Source organism: Pongo pygmaeus, chromosome 12, assembly GCF_028885625.2.
Source record: "Pongo pygmaeus isolate AG05252 chromosome 12, NHGRI_mPonPyg2-v2.0_pri, whole genome shotgun sequence".
NCBI lineage: Eukaryota > Metazoa > Chordata > Mammalia > Primates > Hominidae > Pongo > Pongo pygmaeus.
The window spans coordinates 96,918,721-96,931,591 of NC_072385.2; the positions used below are offsets into that span (position 1 = coordinate 96,918,721).

Sequence of the window (12,871 nt, forward strand, 5' to 3'; positions counted from 1 at the left end):
AAAATGCTGATATTACTAGTGTGAGCCAGCACGCCTGGCCAATTTCTTAAACTTTTGATTATACTAAATATGTTTCTTCTTCATTATAACACTGTTTTTCCTTTTATAAAATTAATCTCTTAAAATACTTTAAAATTCAAAGTACACTTTTTAGATTCTTTAAAATACTCATTGCCATGTTCATGGCCTTTAGATATGTGATCATAGCCTATTTGCTTTCCATTGACTTAGTTTCATATTTCTTTGCCTTTTTCCCCCTACTTTTCCTTATAGAACTATTTACTAGTAATGAAGTCACTTTAAAGAATACACTTTTTCTTCCTCCTGCTAACTGTTAAGAGAATGTTTTATAATCACTCTGGTCATAGCCTGTAAGTTTCTTTTCTAAACTATCTTTTCAGGATACATATTTATTAACTTGCTTTCACATGAATATGGTCATGTCTATGCAGCAAGTTTCTTTTCTTTCTCCTTTGCTTCTTCTCTTTTTTCTTTTTCTTTTCTTTATTTTTTAAGGCAAGATTTCGCTCTGTAGCCCAGGTTGAAGTGCAGTTGTACAAACATGACTCACTGTAGCCTCAACCTCTCTGGCTCAAGTGATCCTCCCACTTCAGCCTCCCAACCAAGTAGCTGGGACTACAGATGTGCATCACCATGCTCCGCTAGGTTATTTAGTTTTTTTGTAGACATGGATTCTCAGTGTGTTGCCCAGGCTAGTCTTGAACTCCTGGGCTCAAGCCATCTTCCTGCCTTGACCTCCCAAAGTGGTAAGATTACAGGCTTGAGCCATTATGCCCAACCTCTTTTTCTTTTTCTTTCTTTCTTTTTTTTTTTGAGACGGTCTCGCTCTTGTTGCCCAGGCTGGAGTGCAGTGGCATGATCTTGGCTCACTGCAGCCTCCACCTCCCAGGTTCATGCGATTCTCCTGCCTCAGCCTCCCGAGTAGCTGGGATTACAGGCATGCGCCACCACACCCGGCTAATTTTGTATTTTTTAGTAGAGACAGGGTTTCTCCATGTTGGTCAGGCTGGTCTCGAACTCCCGACCTCAGGTGATCTGCCCGCCTTGGCCTCCCAAAGTACTGGGATTACAGGCATGAGCCACCATTCCCGGCCCTCTTTTTCCTTTTAACTGAGCTTATTTATCTCTTCCCCAGCTTGAGTCTGGGTCCTACTGTCTTGGTCAGAGTATTTTACTGTATTGACCTGGACAGTTCTGCCATCATGAACCATATTCCAAACGTAAATATGTAAGAACATAGAAAGATTATTTTAGAAGGAGAATTTTAACACACACACTTTATTCTGAAAATTTAGCAACAAAATGAAAGGTGAGTTGTGATAGTTGATGTAACAACAAATAGAAGAAAGCCTGTAATCTGTTTCAGAATGCTATTTCTGGGGCTGGTAACATCAAAAATAATCAAATTAAATGTTAACTTGCTGACTCATAAGATTTTCTCTAATTTAGAAGTTGGAGAACATTTATACTCCTATTACCACTTTCCGTCTTTCTCAAATACAGTTTTTATAGTTTCCTGTTGGCTTCGTCATCATATTGAAAGATTATTAATCACTTACATATATGTAGTTTTCTGTTAAGTCCTGTTCAATATATTACAAAATTTTGATCTATGTATGTAATATCAATTAATAAGATGGTGTTAGTTAAATCAGATTACGTGTTCATTCACTTAGTCATTATTAATACTTCACAGAATATAAATTGTGTTCCATGAGCATGAATTTCTCTCTTAATTCCACATAATTGTCTTAAAATTATGCACCATTTATCGTTAAAGATTATGTGTCATTTATTGTAGTGGTAGAAGAAAATAAAACCAAAACAGAATCCAGTCTGAAAGCTTAGGTTTTTATTGTTACTACAGTAATTACATCGTCATATACTAAGGACAGCACACTATTACTGTCCAAGAATGGTGTCTTGGACAACTGGTTCCTTACATTCTTTTCAGAAATGAAATAGGAACATAAGCAAGCAGGAAGATTTTTGTCTAAATATGAAGCAAGAAAGCCTTAAATGTCTTTATTCAGGGGATTAGGCATCATAAGTTTTTTTTTAGAGAAATTATTTTCATGATATTTCCTATCTGCTTTTGTTACTTTGCTTTTAAGTACGTAATATTTATAATATTTATACATTTATTATTTACACGTTAATACCAGCATTTTTTATTTATTTTGTTTTATTAATAGGAGCTCTCATTCACATTTCATAGCCACCTTTGTGTAGGCAAAAGAACTGAGAATTTAAAAAATTTTCAAAGGTTAAGGAAAAACAAACTTTCTAGTTTATGGTAATTATTGTTTATACTTCTACTTTGTATATTCTTGCCTGTTTTTTTCCATTTACTGTGATTGAACTTTTATCTTTTAAATCAAATAACATTGAATAACCACAGTATTGCAAGGCACTTTGGGATGGAACAGTTGAGTCTATTTTTATTTAGCTGTTATCCTCAGCAGATTTATAATCTAGTAGAATGCAAAAATCCCCTTTTTGTGTGTCCTCAATACAAGTGGGAAGCACTTAGTAGGCACTTAATTATTTTATGTTGAGTGCGTGAATGAAGGCTTCTGCCTTTAGAGGGCTTATCTGGTTTGGGATGAGATAAATTGTGAACATTTTGAAAATTAAAAGAGAACAAGACAATAATTATGTCGTAGTCCTAATTAAATGAGATTAATTATAGAAGGTGTTTGGTAGAGTACGTGATACATATTGAGTATGCCAAAGTCCTTATTTTCTTGTCTTTTTGCTGAACATTAATATAAGTCTCATAAAGTGTTAAAATAATATGTACATACACAGGTTTTTTTGTTTTGTTTTTAAATAGAAAATAAGAAATGCTCTTGGAATTCAGAGAAGGGATTACTGTGGTGTGTGTAGGCTCAGACTAGGACATTGGTAGAATCCGAAAATGAAAGGGCATTTGGAGAGGTAGGAGAGAGAAGAGCATAAGCCAAGGCATGGAGCTGGGAAAGTTCAGGTAGTATCTGAAGACTAATTGTCTACTTATTTTTTAAAAAATATAAAATTATGAGTTTCGTTCCTTCCTTTGCCCACCGTCCTCCCCTCTGTTGCCCAGGCTAGAGCACAGTGGTATAGTCTCAGTTCACTGCAACCTCTGCCTCCCAAGTTCAAGTGATTCTTGTGTCTCAGCCTCCTGAGTAGCTGGGGCTACAGTTTTGAGCCACCACACCGGGCTAATTTTTGTATTTTTAGTAGAGACGGGATTTCACCATGTTGCCCATGGCTGGACTCAAACTCCTGAGTTCAAGCGATCCATCCATCTAGGCTTCTCAAAGTGCTGGGATTACAGGCGTGAGCCACCGCGCCCAGCCTAATTGTCTACTTTGATTGGAGCATAGGATATGTGAGTAGGGATGTGGAAGACAAAGCTAGATAGAGGGGATGGGAACAGATTGTCGATAGCCTTGTTCCGTTGGGAAGAGTTTGGGCTTTATATAGTTCCTTAAGATTTATGGATTCATAATTTATACATAAAGACTGAATGTTTTAAATATGAGAAGTGTTGCCTATTGAAGAATACTTCTTTAGAGATTATATACCTATCAACAGATAATCATGTTGGTTTAAAACATGTTAAAAACTCTTTTGGAGCTAACCATAAACAAAATCATACATTATAGAAGACATCATTTGCAAATAATACTTTCTGAGAGCTCTGTAAATCCTCAGATTTTAAGATTAAGACATCTTTTTGTGGAATTCTTTATCTGAATTATATTTCCATTGAGAGTAATATGTTTCTTACATGTACGCATATTCTACAAGTTAATGTCCTTTTCAACTTTAATGAAGGTTTTATTTCACTTGAATCCTTTTTGCTCAGGTTGGAGCATTTGCTGAATTAGTTCAGTGATTTTTGGTGGGGGAGATATAGAACATTTCTGTTCTTTTTCTGGTTAAGAGCTGCCATTTTCTTAGTCCTTACATTTTTCTTTCTTTGTGGGGGCAGAGGGCATTTTACATCAATCGATTTAGTTTTTTTTCTTTTTTCTTTTTTCTTTCGAGACGGAGTCTCCCTCTGTTACCCAGGCTGGAGTGCAGTGGCGTGATCTCTGCTCACTGCAAGCTCTGCCTCCCAGGTTCATGCCATTCTTCTGCCTCAGCCTCCCAAGTAGCTGGGACTACAGGCGCCCGCCACCACACCTGGCTAATTTTTTTGTATTTTTAGTAGAGACAGGGTTTCGCTGTGTTAGCCGGGATGGTCTCGATCTCCTGACCTCATGATCCACCCGCCTCAGCCTCCCGAAGTGCAGGGATTACAAGGTTAAGCCACCGTGCCCAGCCTAGTTGTTTTTCTTAAACTGTTTAGAGTCATTGCCTTTTAACTTTAATACAAATGCTTGGCTGGGCATGGCGGCACATACCTGTGGGCCCAGCTCCTCGAGAGGCTGAAGCAGGAGAATCGCCTGAGCCCAGGAGGTCAAGACTGCAGTGAGCTGTGATTGTGCCATTGCATTTCAACCCTGTCTCAAAAAAACTTCCAAAAACAAATGCTTGGTGTTAGGCTAGACTCATGCATTTAGCCTGTAGATTGGGCCTCTAGCTTCTCCATTGCCTTAACAAAGTATCTTCTGGGTAGCTCTCAAAACAGTGGTAACCATGAATGTTAAATCTATGAATGTCATACTGTCTCATACCGTAAATCTGCAGAATTCCTCCCTTGATTGATATCTTATTCTCTCTTTTCTTCTACATATGTGTATATGTACATATACAGTTATCCTTCGATGTCTCTAGGGGATTGGTTCCGGGAACTCCCCCATCCAATACAAAAAACTGTGGATGCTCAAGTTCCAATTTTCTTATATAAGGTGGTATAGTATTTGCATATAAACTATGAACACCCTCCCATATACTTTAAATCATCTCTAGATAATTTATAACACTTAATGTGTAAATGCTGTGAAAATAGTTGTATCTGTATTTTTAAAATTTTGTATTTATTGTTTATTGAATGTTTTTTGATAGATGATTGACTGAATCTGCAGATGTAGAACTCATGGATATGAAGGGCTAACTGCATATATATATGTGTTTGTGTGTGTGTGTGTGTGTGTGTGTGTAAATTTAAAAAAAAAGGAATTTCTAGCCCTTTGAGCAAACATAAGGAACATTTATAAAGAGTTGAAAGATAGGAAGATGTGCTGAGGGAATTTAACTGACTGATTCGAGTTCTGAGGGAGCCTTTGGGATCTCAAGAAACCTACTGATGTACATTTATTTATAAGCTGCCATAAGGTGATAATGTGGGTGTAATTAATTTAGTGCTTTAAGTGAGAATTGGGGCAGTTGAGGGTTTTCTGTATACGAAAATCTATGTTTGTAATCTTACATTTAGGGATGGAGAGATTGCTTTTGAAAGAATATACCAGTATCTCCTATAGCATTTCAGAGGTAAAATGTTATCTAGAAGGATCACTTGAGCCTGGGAGTTCAAGGCTGTAGTGAAGTATGATCATGCCACTGCACTCCTAACCTGGCAGCAAAGAGAGACCCTCAGCTCTAAAAAACATAAAATGAAATTTATCTTTATTTTCAATATAATCCATAAGTTCACATCTTATCTTTTTTTGAAATGTAACAATAGATAAATAAATAAAATGGTACAGTAATTTTATTTATTAGGAAAATTTCAGGAGACTCACTAGTTTGTTAAAATGTAAAACTAGGCCGGGTGTGGTGGCTCACGCCTGTAATCCCAGCACTTTGGGAGGCCGAGGCAGGCAGATCACCCGAGGTCAGGAGTTTGAGACCAGCCTGGCCAACATGGTGAAACCCCGTCTCTACTAAAAATACAAAAATTAGCCAGACGCAGTGGCGGGTGCCTGTAATCCCAGCTACTCTGGAGGCTGACATAGGAGAATTGCTTGAACCCGGGAGGCGGAGGTTGCAATGAACCGAGATCATGCCACTGTACTCCAGCCTGGGCAACAGAGCGAGACTGTCTCAAAAAAAAAGTAAAACTAGCTGTAGAATAAATACCAGATTAGGATACAGTTTTTAGGCTTGGTGCAGTGGCTTATGCATGTAGTTCCAGCACTTTGGGAGGCCAAGGTGAGAGGATTGCTTGAGGCTAGGAGTTCGAGACCAGCCTGGCAACATAGCAAGACCCTGTCTCTACCAAAAAGATTAAAATCAGCTGCATGTGGTGGTGTGCGCCTCTATAGTCCCAGCAACTTGGGAGGCTGAGGCGGGAGAATTGCTTGAGTTCAGGATTTCGAGGCTGCAGTGAGCCATGATTGCACTCCAGCTTGGGCAACAGAGCGAGACCCTGTCTCAAATAAATAAACAAATAAATGAATAAGCAAGCAAGCAATTTTTAAGTTGAACATCAGTTCTCTACTTGACTCCAGAGTTAAATAGGCATACAGTTGCTTTTTGTGTTTATTTTTATATTCACTGCTTTTGCCTGCAACCGTGTTTCTGGTTCTAAGTAAATATAACATATGCTACTGGTACACATACGTCTTAGGCAACATATATTTCATTCACTGGATTGTTAGCTGTGTTTTGTTTTGTCACTACTTTAGTCCCAGTACCAATAACTGTGCCAGGCACAAAGTAGGTGTTTAGTTAATATTGTTAAATGAACAAATACAAATATTTGATGTTATCACTTGAATCCTCATTTATTAGTACTGCACTTTCTTTTCTTAGCTATTTTTGTGAACATAACACAGCTTTTGTACAAGCTGGTCTTGTACCCTAACTAGATTGGAAGTACATTGTGGGTAGAAACTTGGTTTTGTTTGTTTTTCCTATATTCTCCTTTACAGCAGTTTAGACCTGATGGGAAGTAGGTATTTCCGAAACATGTGATTGAACTGAAATATATTGGTAGATTTTATTTTATCAGGAGACTGCCAAAAGTATATAGTCATAAATAAGGAATTTGGAAGAGAATCGAAAAGCTAGTATGTACTCGTCTGTCAGCTTGAAGGCCTGTATAAGACTCCATACTTCTGTGGAGTAGAAAGGGTAGAGTTCTGGGGCTGGACGTGGTAGTTCACACCTGTAATCACAACACTTTGGGAAAAAAAAGAGGTAGGGTTCTGGGACTGTTCTTTGCTTCTTCCTCTTCTTTTTTTTTTCTTTTGAGACAGTTTTGCTCTGTCATTCAGGCTGGAGTGCAGTGGCATGATCTCGACTCACCACAACCTCTACCTCTCGGGTTCAAGCAGTTCTCCTGCCTGAGCCTCCTGAGTAGCTGGGATTACAGGCGCTTGCCACCACACCTGGCTAATTTTTTTATATTTTTAGTAGAGATGGAGGTTTTACCATGTTGGCCAGGCTGGTTAAGAACTCCTGACCCCAAGTGATCCGCCCGTCTCGGCCTCCCAAAGTGCTAGGTTTACAGGCCTGTGCCACTGCGCCGGGCCTCTGGGACTGTTCTTTTCCTTGCTCCTTAAGAGACTATTTCCTGCTTTTTGTTTTGTTTTGCTTTGTTTTTTGTTTTTGGCCTTCTAACTGTGTTACAAATGGTTTAAGTCAGTGGTTCTCCAAGGGTGGTCCCAGATCAGCAGCATTATCACCTGGGTACTTACTAGAAATGCAAATTCTTGGGCCCCACTCCAGACCTATTGAATGAGCAACTCTGAGGGTAGAACCTAAAAAATTGTGTTTTAACAAGTCATCTGGGTGATTCTGATAGTAAAGTTTGATGTCACCACATGATAATGACACTTTTTTTTTTTTTTTTTTGAGATGGGAGTCTCGCTCTGTCGCCCAGTGTGGAGCGCAGTGGCATGATCTTGGCTCACTGCAACTTCCACCTCCCAGGTTCAGGCCATTCTCCTGTCTCAGCCTCCTGAGTAGCTGGGACTACAGGCACACGCCACCATGCCTGGCTAATTTTTGTATTTTTAGTAGAGATGGGGTTTCATCATACTGGTTAGGCTGGTCTCGAACTCCTGACCTCAGGTGATCCACCTGCCTCGGTCTCCCAAAGTGCTGGGATTACAGGCATGAACCACCGCGCCTGGCCTGATAATGACACTGTCTTTAAGAGAGAGGGCTACAGGCAGTGATTATGTGCCAGAGAAAACTAGCAGCCTAGATTTAAGAGGATAATATAATCTAAAGCTTTTCAGAGGGAATAGATATAGTTTATAGAAGGCATTAAGACATAAAGCAGATTACTGAAACTTCGTTGTACACTGTAACCATATAATTGACTTTTACTTATATATTTCCTCTTTTACTTTGAAGTTTGTGTTCAAATCAAAAGACGAGAACCTTAAATTAATCAAGCTTTATAATATTTTATTTTAGATTTTTGTAAAAGTGAATGGTCTTTATATTCCATAGCAAGTAACTGAAAAGCTACTGAAAAGTGTCCAACCCAAGAATTTTGTGTATTTTTCATTTTGAATATACTTCTCAGTGATTTCAATTTTGAATCCTAGCCCTTTTAAATTTTAGAATACAAGGTAGTTTAAAATGGCTTCAATAAGGCCAGGCATGGTGGCTCGCACCTATAATCCCAGCACTTAGGGAGGCCGAGGTGGGTGGATCACGAGGTCGGGAGTTTGAGAACAGCCTGACCAACATGGTAAAACCCTGTCTCTACTAAAAATACAAAAATTAGCTGGGCGTGGTGGTGCACACCTGTAATCCCAGCTACTCAGGAGGCTGAGGTAGGAGAATTACTTCGACCCCGGGAGGCTGAAGTTGCAATGAGCCGAAATCGCACCACTGCACTCCAGCCTGGGCGACAGAGTGAGACTCCATCTCAAAAGAAGAAAAAAGGGGTCGGGGGGGCTTTAATAAATTAAATGGTGCATTTTAAATATTTTAATTGTTTATTAGATATTATGTATGCAGATAAACCTGTTTAAATATAGAAGATTTATATTCCTATTTACATATATCCTTTTGGCAAATTAGGATTGAAAATAATACACAAATAAATTTTCTTTTTGTCATGCAGACTTAAATAGTAAAATATCTTCCTTCTATTATTTTTATCTTTTTTGTTTACAATGGTTAGGAAGTGAATATCTTATTTTCTATACTGTGAAAAATATGTATAAAGTATCATGGAAGTTCAACATTCATTTTCCTTGAAGATAATTCCAAAGTTTTCTTCTCCAGAAATATATTATCATTAGGTTTAGTTGTACTGACAAATGACAGTATGATGATTTGTAATTTTTAAAACATATTTTATTCATAACACTTTTTTTTTTTTTTTTTGAGACGGAGTCTCACTCTGTTGCCCAGGCTGGAGTGCAGTGGCGTGGTCTCGGCTCATTGCAACCTCTGCCTCCTGGGTTCAAGCAGTTCTCTGCCTCAGCCTCCCAAGTAGCTGGGATTACAGGCACCTGCCATCACGCCCAGCTAATTTTTTTTGTTGTATTTTTAGTAGAGATGGGGTTTCACCATCTTGGCCAGGCTGGTCTTGAACTCCTGACCTCGTGATCCGCCTGCCTCGGCCTCCCAAAGTGCTAGGATTACAGGAGTAAGCCACCGTGCCCTGCCTTTTTTTTTTTTTTTTTTTTAAGTCTCACCGTGTCGCCCAGGCTGGAGTGCAGTGGTGTGATCTCTGCACACTGCAACCTCCGCCTCCTGGGTTTGAGTGATTCTTCTGTCTCAGTCTTCCAAGTAGCTGGGAATACAGGTGCCTGCCACCATGCCTGGCTAATTTTTGTATGTTTAGTGGAGACAGGGTTTTACCATGTTGGCCAGGCTGGTCTTGAACTCCTGACCTCAAGTGATCCCCCCGCCTCGGCCTCCCAAAGTTCTGGGATTATAGGTGTGAGCCACTGTGTCCGACCTATTTTCCTCTTTTTCTTTTTACCTTTTTTCCTTCCCTTTTTTTTCTTCCTTTCGCTGTTTTTGTCTTTTATGTCTCTCACCCTCGCCCTTCTTCAATTCAATTAAAAGAGCAATATACTGCCATATCTGGAGAATTTTTAGCTGGAATTTAATCTTTATTTTAAAAGAGTAAGAATTTATACCAATTATTATGTTTTCGACTGAGGTCGTTTTACAGAAGGAATTAGTTTTTTTAATGTAGGAATGTGTTGTAAGACTTTTTGTTTCTAACGTCTAAGTTTCGTAGAGAAAAAAAGGTAAAAGATTGACATTATTCTCATAGTCTTTTACTCTTTTCTCAAAGGTCTTAGTTCAGGTCCTAATTTTCTTTCAATTATACTCATTTATTTAACCAGTCTCCTTTAGGCGGTCATTTGGGTTGTATACATATTCTTGTCTGTGTTTTATCAGTCATGTATTATATAATTTCACATATGTGCAAATATATATTTGAAGGATAACATTCTAAAATTGCTGAGTTAAAGGGTATATGCATTTACAAACTTGACAGATATTACCAGTTGTCCTCTATAAAGTGAAACTGGTTTGTATCACCACAGCTAACATATAAATGTCTGTTTTCTACCATATTATTAAATTACTGGACTTTATCCTTCTGATGGAAAAGGAGAAATCTGATTGTACTTCATTTTTTATATTTTTAATTTCTTTATGAGATGTCTTGGTATGTTGGCCAGGATGGTCTCAAACTCCAGCCTCAAGCAATGCTCTCACCTGAGTCTCCCAAAGTTCTGGGATTACAGGCATTAGCTACCATGCCTGCCATGCCTGGCCCTGATTACCATCCCCCACTTTTTTTTTTTTTGAGACAGGTTCTCACTCTGTCACCCATGTTAGAGTGTGGTGGTGTGATCACTGCTCACTGCAGCCTTGGCCTCCTGGGCTGAGGTGATTCTCCTGCCTCAGCCTCCCAAGTAGCTGGGACCACAGACACATGCCACCATGCCTGGCTGATTTTTTGAATTATTTCTAGGGACGTGGTCTCACTATGTTGCACAGGCTAGGTAGGCTCAAACTCCTGAGCTCAAGGTATCCTCCCGCCTCGGCCTCCCAAAGTGCTGTGATTACAGGGCTGAGCCACTGTGGCCAGCCTCTGATTATACTTTTAATTGTAATTTCTCTTATGCTTGAAGTTGAACATATACAGTAAAGACTTTGCGGTATTGTAGGCTGAAGTTTCAGAATCATCCAGGACCAATGATGTTAGCAGAAATGCAAAACTAGCCAAGGAGTATCGAGAGGACAAAATTGATAATTGACATTGTTATTACCTTCAAAGTTTGATTGCATTGATTAGCTTATTATTTTTATTAAAGTAATTTTAAAGAGCATATAAAGGTCTAGGCCAAAGCATGTTTGGCCTGACAAGTTGGGCTGTCATTTCCTTTTGACAAGACTTTCATTTTTATCAGCTTTAAATGCATGTGTCATTACTATTCTGGTTAGGTAACGTAATTATCCCACTGCAGAATATATAATTTCAAAAGAGTCTTGTGGATATTTGATGCCTTTTCCTCTGAAAATAATTGAATTGTTTTCAGACCACTTTTATTTCAGTAAGATAAATGTAATCCTTTCTTTAATTGTAATGTAAAATTTAAGAGCACATTGAAATGAAAACAAAAGCTTAACACTGCCTACATTTTGAAAGTTATAAGAGACTAGATAAGTTGGATTTTGTGTTTCTTGTGGTACCGAATAGAAACAAAGCTCATTCAAACTAAGCTTGAATGAGAATTAAGTTTAATGGCTCACTTGCTAAACCTGAGTTGCACAGTCCTCACAATTCCTTAGGGATGTGGCAAGGTCATCCTTAAATGTAAAGTTCTTGCTCACTTAATGGAAAGCACTGTAGATACATAAATAACATTGTTACCTGTCTTAGTGGGTCAGTATAATAGACGGAGGTGGTGGTACATGTGAGAATAGTGAAATTTATAGCTAGTTTTGAGGCCCTTATGACTTTTAAGAGGTATTATGAGTCACTTTAACAAGTTAGTGTTTGTGACATAGTTTGTTTGTTATGTGAAAGATAGTATTTCAATTGTAAACGTTCTTTTAATATTCTAGAGAGCTACTCTTTCCTACCCCTCTGTTTTACTGACTTTAAAAGTTGTTTACAGTTTGTTTCATCTTCAAATGTAGGGTTTTAGTAATTTCTTGGGGTGGGGGTCAGGAATGGGCAGAAGGCCATTGTCTCTAATTTTCCTTTTCCCAACTTTCACTTTCTTTTTTCTATGGATTACATGTCAAGGTGGGTGAGAAAAATGGTGGGGATTGAGAAAAGGGAGCAATTTATTGTTTGTAGGGGAGGTCCAAAATAAAGTCACTTAAGGAATCTGTCATAAAATTTAAATACATGATGAAGCTTATGCAAGGGGATTATAAGAACTGATTTTACTTTAACCCTTCCTGCTTTATGAAAAGATCCTGTTGATGGCAAAAAGACAAACACTTTAGCAAACCGTACTGTACACCTTGCATTTGTTTGCATTAATATTAATTGTTTTATTTTATTTTTTGATATGGAGTCTCACTCTGTTACCCAGGATGGAGTGCAGTGGCGCAATCTCAGCTCACTGCAACCCCTGCCTCCTGGGTTCAAGCAGTTCTCCTGCCTCAGCCTCCTGAGTAGCTGGGATTACAGGTGCCACCAGGCCCGGCTAATTTTTATATTTTTAGTAGAGACAGGGTTTCACCATGTTGGCCAGGCTGGTCTTGAACTCTTGACCTCAAGTGATCCACCCGCCTCTGCCTCCCAAAGTGCTGGGATTACAGGTGTGAGCCACCGCACCCGGCAGTATTAGTTGTTTTATATTGTAGACTCTTAAATGATGTGGACTATGTGTTGTAAAATCCCTACCCTGAAGTAAAATGCATTTAGATGTCCCCACCGCCCTTTTTAACTTAAATCCTTTTTCCGCCTTGCAGTCAGTGCATTTTTATATTTGTACATACTTTGTGAGAAATGTGTAAAGGA

The 12,871-nt window shown here is 38.6% G+C and overlaps 1 protein-coding gene across 3 annotated transcripts in view; it reads left to right on the forward strand.

Moving 5' to 3' along the window:
* The window catches only part of STRN (striatin), a 123,217-nt gene that overhangs the window by 28,625 nt on the left and 81,721 nt on the right, over nt 1–12,871 (forward strand). The gene's annotated exons all lie outside the window — the stretch shown is intronic.